Raw genomic sequence first — 11,264 nt, forward strand, 5'->3', positions numbered from 1 at the left:
CGTTGCTTGCGGTTGCTACGCGCGTTAGCGCTGCTGTGTGCTGTCTTCGGATGGCTATGCTATTTTCCCGTGGGTTTCGTGCGAATATCACGACTTTAAGCTGCCGTTGCAAGGCACCGCGAGACCCCCGGCTGCTGCGTTCTGCTTGGGATCTGTCTGCCGCTGTGCACCGAACGGGGAGTGCTGCTCAAGGAACGCTGCGATGGTGGCGTGTGGGTTTTCTGACCGCTTCGCCCTCCCTCCCACCCTTTTGTGTTACTTTTTTCCCAAGAGAGCAAATGTAGACGGTTCCCGATCACATGGTTAGGCCAGGATTTGATGCGTTCCTTTTGGGAGTACTTATGTATACCTGCTACTGCTAGCTAGGGGGGTGTTTAGTTCCCCTAATTTCCAGAATTCGACACTATGTAAAAAGAAGATTTCTCGTCACATCAAACTTGCGGTACATGTATGGAGTACTAAATATTGACGAAATCAAAAATTAATTGCACAGTTTGGTTGTACTTTGCGAGACGAACGTTTTGAACCTAATTAGTCAACAATTAGACAATTATTATCAAATAAAAACAAAACGACACTGTAGCTACAGTACCGCTACAGTGTTCCTGCCGGCGCCAATTCGGCGGGACTAAACGAGGCCTAGGGTACACACTACGTACCTGATAAGGTTTTCTCCGTCGTTTTCTAACGTGTGTCAATTTCATTTGCCAAATAGTTAATGGTTCGACGTCCAGACACTCTTTCCTTCTCCGACACCATCGGAGCCATCCTTTTTGTAATTTTGCTTTCCTTTTGACATCATCCTATGAAGATTTAGAAGTAATTCTCCCAACCCATGATCTAAAACTTTGTATCGTAACATAACTGGTTAGACACCTTTGTCGTGGAACATGCTCACCCGATGTCTTTTACTACATTATATCACAAAACAGAAAACTGAAAATAAACTACCTTCACTTTCAGATGGTTCTATCGGCTTCCGCTAAGAAACAGTCCTGCTGACTCAGCTTCTGCTAAAAAATGGTTTTGTCGGTGAACAAATTGTTGCTCCCATCTTGCAGAAGAAGATGTGATATGTAGTGAGAAAAGGGGTACTCCATCTGTCTTCGAAATAATGCAATTTTCTAGAGCTAGAATAGTACTACGTTGGACAATTTATATAAAAAGATATTAATACAATAATACTTATCATATTAAATAAGTATCATTAAATTCGCAATGAAGTATATATTTTATAACATATCTATTAGAGTCATATACATTAATAATATTTTCTATAAATTTAGTCAAACTAAAAATAGTTTGACTTAGACAATTTATGTAAAAACATTTAATGCTTACCATGAAGTATATATTTTATAGTATATCTATTTAGAGTCGTATATGTTAATAATATTTTCTATAAACTTAGATAGTTTGACTTCAACAAGTCCTAAATTTGCAATGGAGACCGCACATATTTCTTTAACAAGATCGTTTCTTCCGTTACCTGCTATGCCCCTTTTACAAATGGCTATGCTACAGTAGGAAGCTAGCCTCTTCCCTTACCCTCTCACTAGCTTTCCTACCACTCGTAGGCGGCAGATGAGTGGTGCATTGTGACAAACGAGCGCATAAAATACATGCCCACGCACCGTTCACTCCTTTTCATTTCAAATCACAACAAACGTGGAGGATTCCATTTGCGATCTTTCTTTATTGGGAATACGCAGTACCGACATCGTAAATTACTTGTAATAACTGGTAATAAAACAAACAAACCAGCAGTAAACTAAAATTAACACATGTTCGCTTGAACTATTTTTAGCCAACAAATAGTGTTTTTCTCTCATAATAAATCAGCATAAGCTAAATTTCCACCATGTTCGCCTAAACTACTTTTCAGCCAATAAACAGTGTTTTCATCTCACAACAAATCAGCATAAACACCAGCATAAGCTAAATTTCAGTATAAACGTTAAAGGTCACTCCTCCATCCGGTCCATGTCTAGTAGCCGTCGTCGTCGTCGTCGTTTATTCGCATGGTTGCATGGTCTCTGTTTTTCCTCCGTTCCAGCTCTCACTCACAGTCACACGGATGAGTCACATGTACTCCTCATTACAAATCAGCCAACGAATAATTTTTTTTAACTTAAAAGCTATACTTTTTCAGTCAATAAACAATATTAGTCGAAAAAATACTTTTTAGTCATAGCTTATCAACGAATAGGACACCTGCTTGTGGTCCACGTCCGCTCCACAAAAAGGTTTCCAGCCCCCCTGTGTCGCGTGCTGCATTTGGCATTGCCATTTACGACGCACGCGGCCGTGGGATGGGAAATCGGGAATGGCTTGGCTGGCTGAAAAGGTTCCCACCTGAATGTTTGAACTGTAAAAGCCCACACACAGTGAAGTCCCATCATCAGTGATCAATCGCCACCAAAGCAGTGCATAAACGGCAGCCAGTATTATCGCAGCAAGCGAAGAGCCAAAGAGCTGGAGATAAGGCAGGCGATCGACCTCACTGTGGTAATCTGCTGATTTAACAGGTGAATGAATTATCGATCCTAGCTATTCGCCGGAGAAAAAGTTTTTCAGCTCCGCAACAAAAAGGAGCGGATAAATGCTTACGTCCAAGCAGGACGAGACAAGTGGAGCAAATGCGCCACTCCAATGATTAAGTAGAATCGATCGCCGTGCCCCGTGGCCGTGGAAGAGATGAGATGGGAGGACGGTCGTTCAGCCCGTTGTTGGTTGGTTTCTGGGCTGATAAGCTCATAGCCTGTTTGTTTGGCTGTAGCTTATCGTAAATAATCGTAAATTTTCAGCCAGAATAGTATTTTTTTCTCACATAAACCAGCCAGCAGTACTTCTTCACGAACCAGCAACGATATAAACCAGCCAACCGAACAGGCTATCAGTCGGTGCTAGTTTGTTGTGAGAAAAAAATACTATTGGTTGATTGATAAGTTCTGTCTGAAACCAACTGATGAACAGGCTGATTTCCAGTCAGCCGAATCCCATGATTGTTCGTTAAGCTAAGTGTTGGCACAGCAGAGTGAGCTAAGCTATGCACTGTACTTTGTAGTATGGCAAAGATAAGCGAATCATTTCACTGATACAAACTGCACTCGGATTTGAGGACTGCTATGATTTATTCTTTCTGGGTCCAGAATAGCAGGCCAGCGAGCTGGAGGGAAGGGTGAAGCGAGAATCTTGTAGCTGTGAGTGTTAGATCGGGGGCACTCAGCCCACTATGGCTGGAGGGCTCCTATCACACTGCGCAATAAATAGGGGTGGAGCCGACGGCTCTGACTACGAGGTTGGCCTGAGCTACAGTTCCCCACCGAAATCCCTAATCTGATCTAGAGAGGCGCAGCCAGTAAAGGAAAGCCACCAGCTGCGCCGCCACCGCCTCTGCATCTACATCGAGGGGCTGCTACGTCGCCGAACTACCCTGCAACCGCTACTGCACCGCCGCCCTTCGACTCGACACCGCCACTGGGTTATAGCCAAGCACTACGATGGCGAGCTCATCTTCATCCAAGGCGACCGAAGCTTTGCACCCTTCACCCATCACTTTCTCTCGTTCTATCTACTGCTACTGCACTTGTAGATGTTCTAGGACTCACGATTTTATTCAATAGCAAATAGACATACTAGTTCTATGCTTAGAGATTCTACTTAAGGTCTAATAATGGTACCAGAGCCTGGTTGATGTAGATCTAGCCTATCGGAAACCTCTGTCTAGATGTAGATCTGTCAGGGGTAAGAAACAGAATAGATCCGTTTGGATCTGAGAAAAAGAAGAGGGTCTCGGATCTCCAAGCCAAAACCTAACCCATGAATCAGTCACGGCGAAGAACAACAGTGAACAAAATTCTAACCCTAACCAAACCCTAATCCCCAAATCGGACAAATCCGAGAAGAGAAGAAAAGAAAATCAAAGACAGGAGAGGGAAAGGGGAAGAGCGTAAGGGGCATATCTCACAGATCTCGAATCAAAACCGAAAGAAAAAAACGAATCGGAAAAAGAAACCCTAACCCTAGAAAGAGAAAGGGGACGATAGAGAAGGGGCTTCCTACCTAGGGCCTGGCCGTCCCGTCTTCGCCGTCGGCCATCTCCATGGTCGGTGCATGAGATTAACTAGAGGTGCCGACCGGGCAGGTCACACCACAGCGTGGCTCCCCCTCGGGCTCGAGTGTCAAGGGCACCGCAGCGCAGCCCTTCGACGGCGGTGCGCTCATCCTCGGGTGGACACACGCACCGGCCGCCACTTCCTCCAGCCGCCATGGCTGCTGTGCTGCTCCTTCTCTCTGTGGCGCTGAGGAGGAAAGAGAAAGGAAGCGAAGAGAAATGAAGCTAGGGTTATCGGGGAGGCAGCCGTGCACCGGTTTTGATCCTACAACATCGATGCTCGGCCATTGGATGAAAACCGATGGCTCAGATTGCTTGGGCTAGAGGCCAGCCTAGGAGGGTGCGCACGTCCGCGCGGCTTTGTCGGCCCAGGCCTAGGTTACGGCCTAGGTGTGGGGCAGCGTGAGTGCAAGGAAGGTGGGTCGGGCCGTTTTGCCGGCTGGGCTAAAGAACAGTGTTCATTTGAATCAATTTTTTGTTTTTCTTTTTCAGTAAATATTTATTTCCTAGAAAATAGATAAATGGCTTAAAGTAAATTGAAAAAAGAATTTTTATGTGGGTAAAAATCATTAAATTAAATTATTTTTCCGCTGTAATATTAAAGTTAATGATCTTCTAATTAAATTCGAACCAACGGGAGAATTTAATTTGAAGAGTAGTCAACTTTAATCAGTAAATTATAATATTTTTATTTTTCTGACCAACGTTGATAATAGCAATATTATAATGTTTCATATATTAATTCTATTTCTGCCCAACGATGATGTAGAATTAGTGTATAAGAACAGTTGAATGTTTTAATTTTGACCGACATTCAAATCAAGGCATGCAATTATTGTTATTATTTATGTTCTTACTCAATATAAATTGTGTTTTCAGGCGGATATAACTTGATGGGTTGTATCAAAGAGATCCCCACTCTTAAAGGTGACAACTACACCGAGTGGAAGAAAAAGATTGACCTGACCTTCATCTTGGCTGAGATAGACTGGGTAGTCACCTCACCGTGTCCCACTGAGCTTGTGGCACCGATAAGGGAGACAAATAAAGTTGATGTCGCTTAGGCAACTAGAGAGAGGGATTTTGCATTCCAAAAAATGTCCTATGGCCTTGAGCATAGGGAGTGGGTCACTGCCAACAAGAAATATTTGACTGTAATAAAGAACACGATTGAACCTATAATTGTGGGCTCAATCCCAGAGTGTGACACGACCATCGAGTACATTGATAGAATAAAGAGTCAGTTCACTGACTCTTCAAAGACATATGCTACCCAGTTGATAAAACAGCTGGTGACAGAAATGTACTCTAGAAATGGTGGTATAAGAGAGCACATATTAAGGATGAGCAATTTGGCATCCAAACTAAAACCAATGGATCTAGCCCTCAAGGAAGAGTTCCTTATCCATCTGATTTTTGCTTCCTTGCCAAAAGAATTTAACACTTTTGTTGTCAATTACAACATACAACCCGAGAAGTGAGACTTAGAGAGACTCGTGGCTATGTGTGTGCAAGAGAAGGAGAGAATAAAAGCTGCCAATGGTGGCACTATCAATTATGTGAAAGACAACAAGAAAAAAAATAATAATGCTAACTCCTTCTCAAAGTCAAAGAAAAAGGGTCCCATGCTGCATCAGCCTCAGCAGAACAAGTTCACAGTAGAGAAAGACCAGTGTCTCTATTGCAAAAAGACAGAACATTATAAGAAAAAATTGTCTCGATTACTTAAAGATAATCATGGCAAAGAAACATGAGAACATTATTACGTTCATAAATGAATCCCTATATGTACAGTATTGGAAATCTACTTGGTGGATTGACTCAGGTGCAACTGTTTATATTGTTAATTCTTTACAGGGATTCCGTTTAACGAGGACTACGCAAAGAAGTGAAGGACACGTTAGAGTTGTAAATGGAGTCTGAGCAGATGTTGAAGTCATTGGCGATCTTTCTCTAGAGCTTGCTGATGGCTTCACACTTTCACTTAGAGATGTACTTTATGTTCCCGCTTTACAGAGAAACTTGATTAGTGTTTCATGCTTGGACAATGATGGATATGATTGTTATTTTAAAAATGGCAAATGTAAGATAACATTTAATAATGCATGTGTTGGTCTTGTTATCTTATAAAATGAGCTTTATTTGTTATCACTACATGATGATGTGAATGTTGTATGCGATGATGGGAACATTGTGTGCGACAATGAGAATGTATTCTCATCTGCGGATGTAAACAGAAAACAAAAGAGAGCTCACGATACGTTGTCGAAATTGTGACACTATCGTTTAGGCCATATTTTGAGAGAGAGAATAGAAAGACTAGTTAAGAATGATATTCTTCCTCCATTAGAGTTCTCAGATTTAGAACAATGCAGAGAATGCATAAAAGGAAAGTATGTAGAAAAAATTAAAAAAGATGTCAAACGAAGCGTAGGAATTTTATAGATTATTCACACATACATCTGTGGTCCGTTTCCTGTAAAGAGTGTGGATGGTTATGATTCATTCATAACATTCATAGATGATTACTTCCGTTATAGCTACATTTATCCAATCAAAGAAAGAATAGAAGCATTGGATAAATTTAAGATATTTAAGGCAAAAGTTAAAAACCAACATAATTTAAAGATTAAGATGGTCAGGTTCGATCGTAGGGGGAGTACTACGGTCGACATACCCCATATAGCCAAGTTCCTGGATCTTTTGTAAGGTTCTTATAGGAGAATGACATAGTAGCCTAGTATTCTACACCGGACGAACCTCAATAGAATGGAGTAGCTGAAAGACGTAATCATACCCTGATGGATATAGTGCGTAGTATGATAAGTTACTCTACCTTACCATTGAGCCTATGGATGGAAGCGTTAAAAATCGCTATTCATATTCTCAATAGAGTACCAAGTAAGTCGGTGCCCAAAACACCGTATGAGTAGTGGACAGGAAGAGTATCCTCACTAAACCACTTACGTATGTGGGGGAGTCCTGCTAAGGCTAAAGTATTTAACCCAAACATTAGAAATCTAGATTCCAAAACAGTAAGTTGTCATTTCATTGGCTACCTAGAAAAGTCAAAAGGTTTTCGTTTCTACTATCTAGATAGACATACAAAGTTTATGAAAATGAGACATACTGTCTTTCTAGAGGATGAAATGATAAGGGGGAGCATGGTAGCTCGAGAAATTAGCCTTGAAGAGAAGCAGGTGTATGCGCCCACTCCAATAATTTATGAGCCATTTTTCTCACTACCTATTGTCGCTGCACCGACAGTGCAAGATACTGTGGTGCTAGCACCTATTGTTATTCCGCATGTGGCAACAATGAATGACGATGAGGAACATGTTCTTTAGGATCCTATATAACCTATTGCCACACATGAGGTGGTGCAACAACAGCCTCAAACAGAAGATGTGCCAAATGTGGAGGCCCATAAAAGGTCTCAAAGAGTTAGAAAAACAGCTATTTCTGCTGACTATGAAGTATACAACACTAAGAAATTTCAAATGGAGAATAATCCCACCTTATTTGAAGAAGCCATGAGAAGTGATCATTCATCAAAGTGACTTGAGGCCATGGAAGATGAAATAAAATCTATGAATGCCAATAAAGTTTACGACTTAAAAATAATTTCTAAAGAAGCCAAAATAGTAGGCTATAAATGGGTCTACAAAATAAAACTTGACTCTCAAGGCAATATAGAGAGATATAAAGTGTGACTTATGGCAAAAGGCTTTACGTAAAGAGAAGGGATTGATTACAATGAGACCTTTTCTCTAGTCTCATATAAGGATTTCTTTAGAATCATAATGGCATTAGTGGTACATTACGATTTAGAATTACATCAGATGGATGTAAAGACGACATTTTTCAACGGGGACTTGGAGAAAAATGTTTACATGGCACATCCGAAAGGTTTTGTCATGGAAAAAAAGAACGAATGGGATGTCGCCTAAAGAAATCCATTTATGGATTAAAACAAGCTTCAAGACAGTGGTACTTAAAGTTTGATCAGACAATAAGGAATTTTGGGTTTAAAGAGAATGTAGAGGATAATTGTGTCTATGCAAAGTTTAAGAATTGAAAGTTTATCTTCCTTGTCCTGTATGTGGATAATATCTTACTTGCTAGTAGTGATGTCAGTCTACTGCTGGAGACAAAGAAATTTTTATCCTCAAAATTTGATATGAAAGATCTTGGTGAAGTTACATTCGTTCTAGGGATCGAGATTCACCGAGATAGAAGTAAATATGTATTAGGACTGTCACAAAAGGCATACATAGAAAAGATCTTAAAGAAATTTAGTATGCACAAATGTTGTCCCTCACCTGCTCCTATAGTCAAGGGCGACAGATATGGAGATTTTCAATACCCAGAAACTAATATGAGATCGATCAAATGAAAATGGTTTCATATGCTTCAGCTGTTGAAAGCTTGCAATATACTCAAGTATGTACGCGTCCTAACTTGGCATTTGTTACCGGTTTACTTGGCATATTTCAGAGCAATCCTAGAACAGAACACTAGAAATTAGTAAAGAAAGTCTTGCGTTATTTGCAAGGAACAAAAAGCCTTATGATGACATATAGAAGATCAGATTCACTCCATATAGTGGGATATTCTGATTCTGATTATGCAGGAGATGATAGAAAATCCACGTCTGGATATGTATTCACTCTCGTAGGGGGAGCTATTTCATGGAAAAGCTCAAAGCAAACTGTCACTACATCGTCCATAATGGATGTCGAGTTTGTAGCGTGTTATGAGGCAACGTGGTAGGTGAACTGGCTAAAGAAGTTCATACCCGGTTTAAAGGTGGTCGACAACATCTATAGACCATTTAAGTTATACTGTGATAATATTCCAACAGTATAGTATGCTCACAACAATAAGACAAGTGGTGCTGCCTAATATATTGACATAAAGTATTATGTTGTGAAAGATAAAGTCTGGGATCATGTCATAAGTCTTGAGCATATAAGTACTGAAAAGATGATCGCGGATCCGCTTACAAAAGGCTTACCACCCAACGTGTTCAGAGAACATGTAGCCGGCCTGGGTTTAAGGGAAAGCCTATAAATCCTAGACAAAAGAAGGCATAAAGTTAAGTATCTATTTCAGAATAGAGTGGTGTGTTGTAGCGGTTAAATCTATCGGCTATTGACCGTGACGATGAAACATGCTCTATGCGCTAATCTGTAATGGAATGAACAAAAGTAAATGATATGAAATTAAAAGATGATAGAAGATTAAGGGGAGATTGTTAGATTGATCTCTAATCCTAAACTGGGCCCAACGGTCCAGTTGGGCCTTTGATCAGCGCCTTGATCGGGGGTGCCCAGCCCACTATGGCTGGAGGGCCCTTGTCACACTGCGCAATAAATAGAGGTGGGGGTCGTCGGCTCTGACTACGAGGTTGGCCTGAGCTACAGTTCCCCACCGAAATCCCTAATCCGATCTAGAGGGGCGCAGCCAGTGACGAAAAGCCACCAGCCGTGCCGCCACCGCCTCTACATCTACACCGAGGGACTGCTACATCGCCGGACTGCCCTGCAACCGCTACTGCACCGCCGCCCTTCGACTCGACACCGCCACTGGATTATTACCGAGCACTGCGATGGCGAGCCTATCTTCATCCAAGGCTGCCGAAAGTTTACACCCTTCACCCTCTCTTTTTCTCTCGTTCTATCTACCAGTACTGCACTGGTAGATGTTCTAGGACTCACAGTTTTATTCAATAGTAAATAGACATACTAGTTCTATGCCTAGAGATCCTACTTAAGGTCTAACAGTGAGAAGCTCAGATAGGCTCTCCACGTCAGGGCAACCGATTTGACCGAAAACCCGGGCCCAGCGCACAGTAACCGCAGATGAGATGAGAGCAACGGGAGCACGGAGTACTGCACTGCACTTGCACTTGTGCAGACGGCTCGGCTCACCCCGCTCTCCTACGGTCCTACCGGTCAGAGCACGGGTGCTGCTGGATGAGTGGTCTGTTCGGTTGGCTGGATCGTATCGTTGCTGGTTCATTTATGTGAGAGAGAAGTACTGTTGGCTGATTCGCGTAAACAGTAGCCATGTGAGGGGGCTGGCCAACCAGCCCAGCCAGCCCTAGCCCAGCAATCAGGCGGGAGATCAGGCGATCAGAGATTGGCCCATGGCCAGCACTCGCTCCCTGATCAACCAAATCAGTTCAAGATCTCCGGTCTACTCGGTTTTCTCTGCCTCACAAAATATATTGTTGCTTGTGCTGAAATACTATAAGAGCAAGACTAATAATACAGCCAGCTTGCTGGCTGTAAGGTTCATTGCAGCCTTCTCTCAGTCCACTCATATAGTAGTTAGCTATTTACAGTTAATACATGGCCCACTTGTCTCTCTCACAGATTTTCTTGGTTCTTGTGCCCAAGCCGGCTGTAAGCTTACAGCCCGCTTCTTCTCTCTTTCCTCCCCTCTCTTCTCCACCTCAGCATTTAGTCGGCTTACAGTCTACTATTATACTTGCTCTAAGAGAAAAACATTTGCTGAAAAATACTGTTAAAATAGAATTTTAGCGAAACAAACTGGACCTAAATTGGTAATAAAGAAATATGGAATATAAAATGAAATAAAATCCGTGCTGATAAATGTCGCGGAAACGGCCCATCGACTATTGCAACAGCAACAGCAACAGCAACCCCTTTAAGAATGCAACAGTGTTGTCCGCCAGACATGCCGGCGCAACTTGCCCAACAGCACCACACATCTGGATGAAAATTTTCGCGACATGGAAAAGATCTTTCTTCTTTTTTTTTTCTTTCTTTCTTACCCCAAGCCCGTCCCCAGGGTAGACAGGAGGATTGTTCTGCCAGCCTTCTATCTCCTTGGAACACAAGGGGGTCCGGCGTTGTCGGTTAGTTTGGCCTTGTCTAGCTTATAAATCATATTTTTTCAGTTAATAAATAATATTTTTCTCTTATATTAAATCAATTAACAGTATTTTTAGTCATAACTTATAAGGTCAAATGAACAGCTGGAGCTGGACGACGAAGGCCACAAGTGACAAATAACGACACTTGCTCACTCTCCAGGGATGGCTTCTGTGGAACCCGTGACAACGACCTCGATGCAAGCGTTTGTGTGCTCTCCCTCGGTTCACATGGATGGGTATATA

The sequence above is a fragment of the Miscanthus floridulus genome, chromosome 3 (assembly GCF_019320115.1).
Source record: "Miscanthus floridulus cultivar M001 chromosome 3, ASM1932011v1, whole genome shotgun sequence".
In the NCBI taxonomy this organism is placed as follows: Eukaryota; Viridiplantae; Streptophyta; class Magnoliopsida; order Poales; family Poaceae; genus Miscanthus; species Miscanthus floridulus.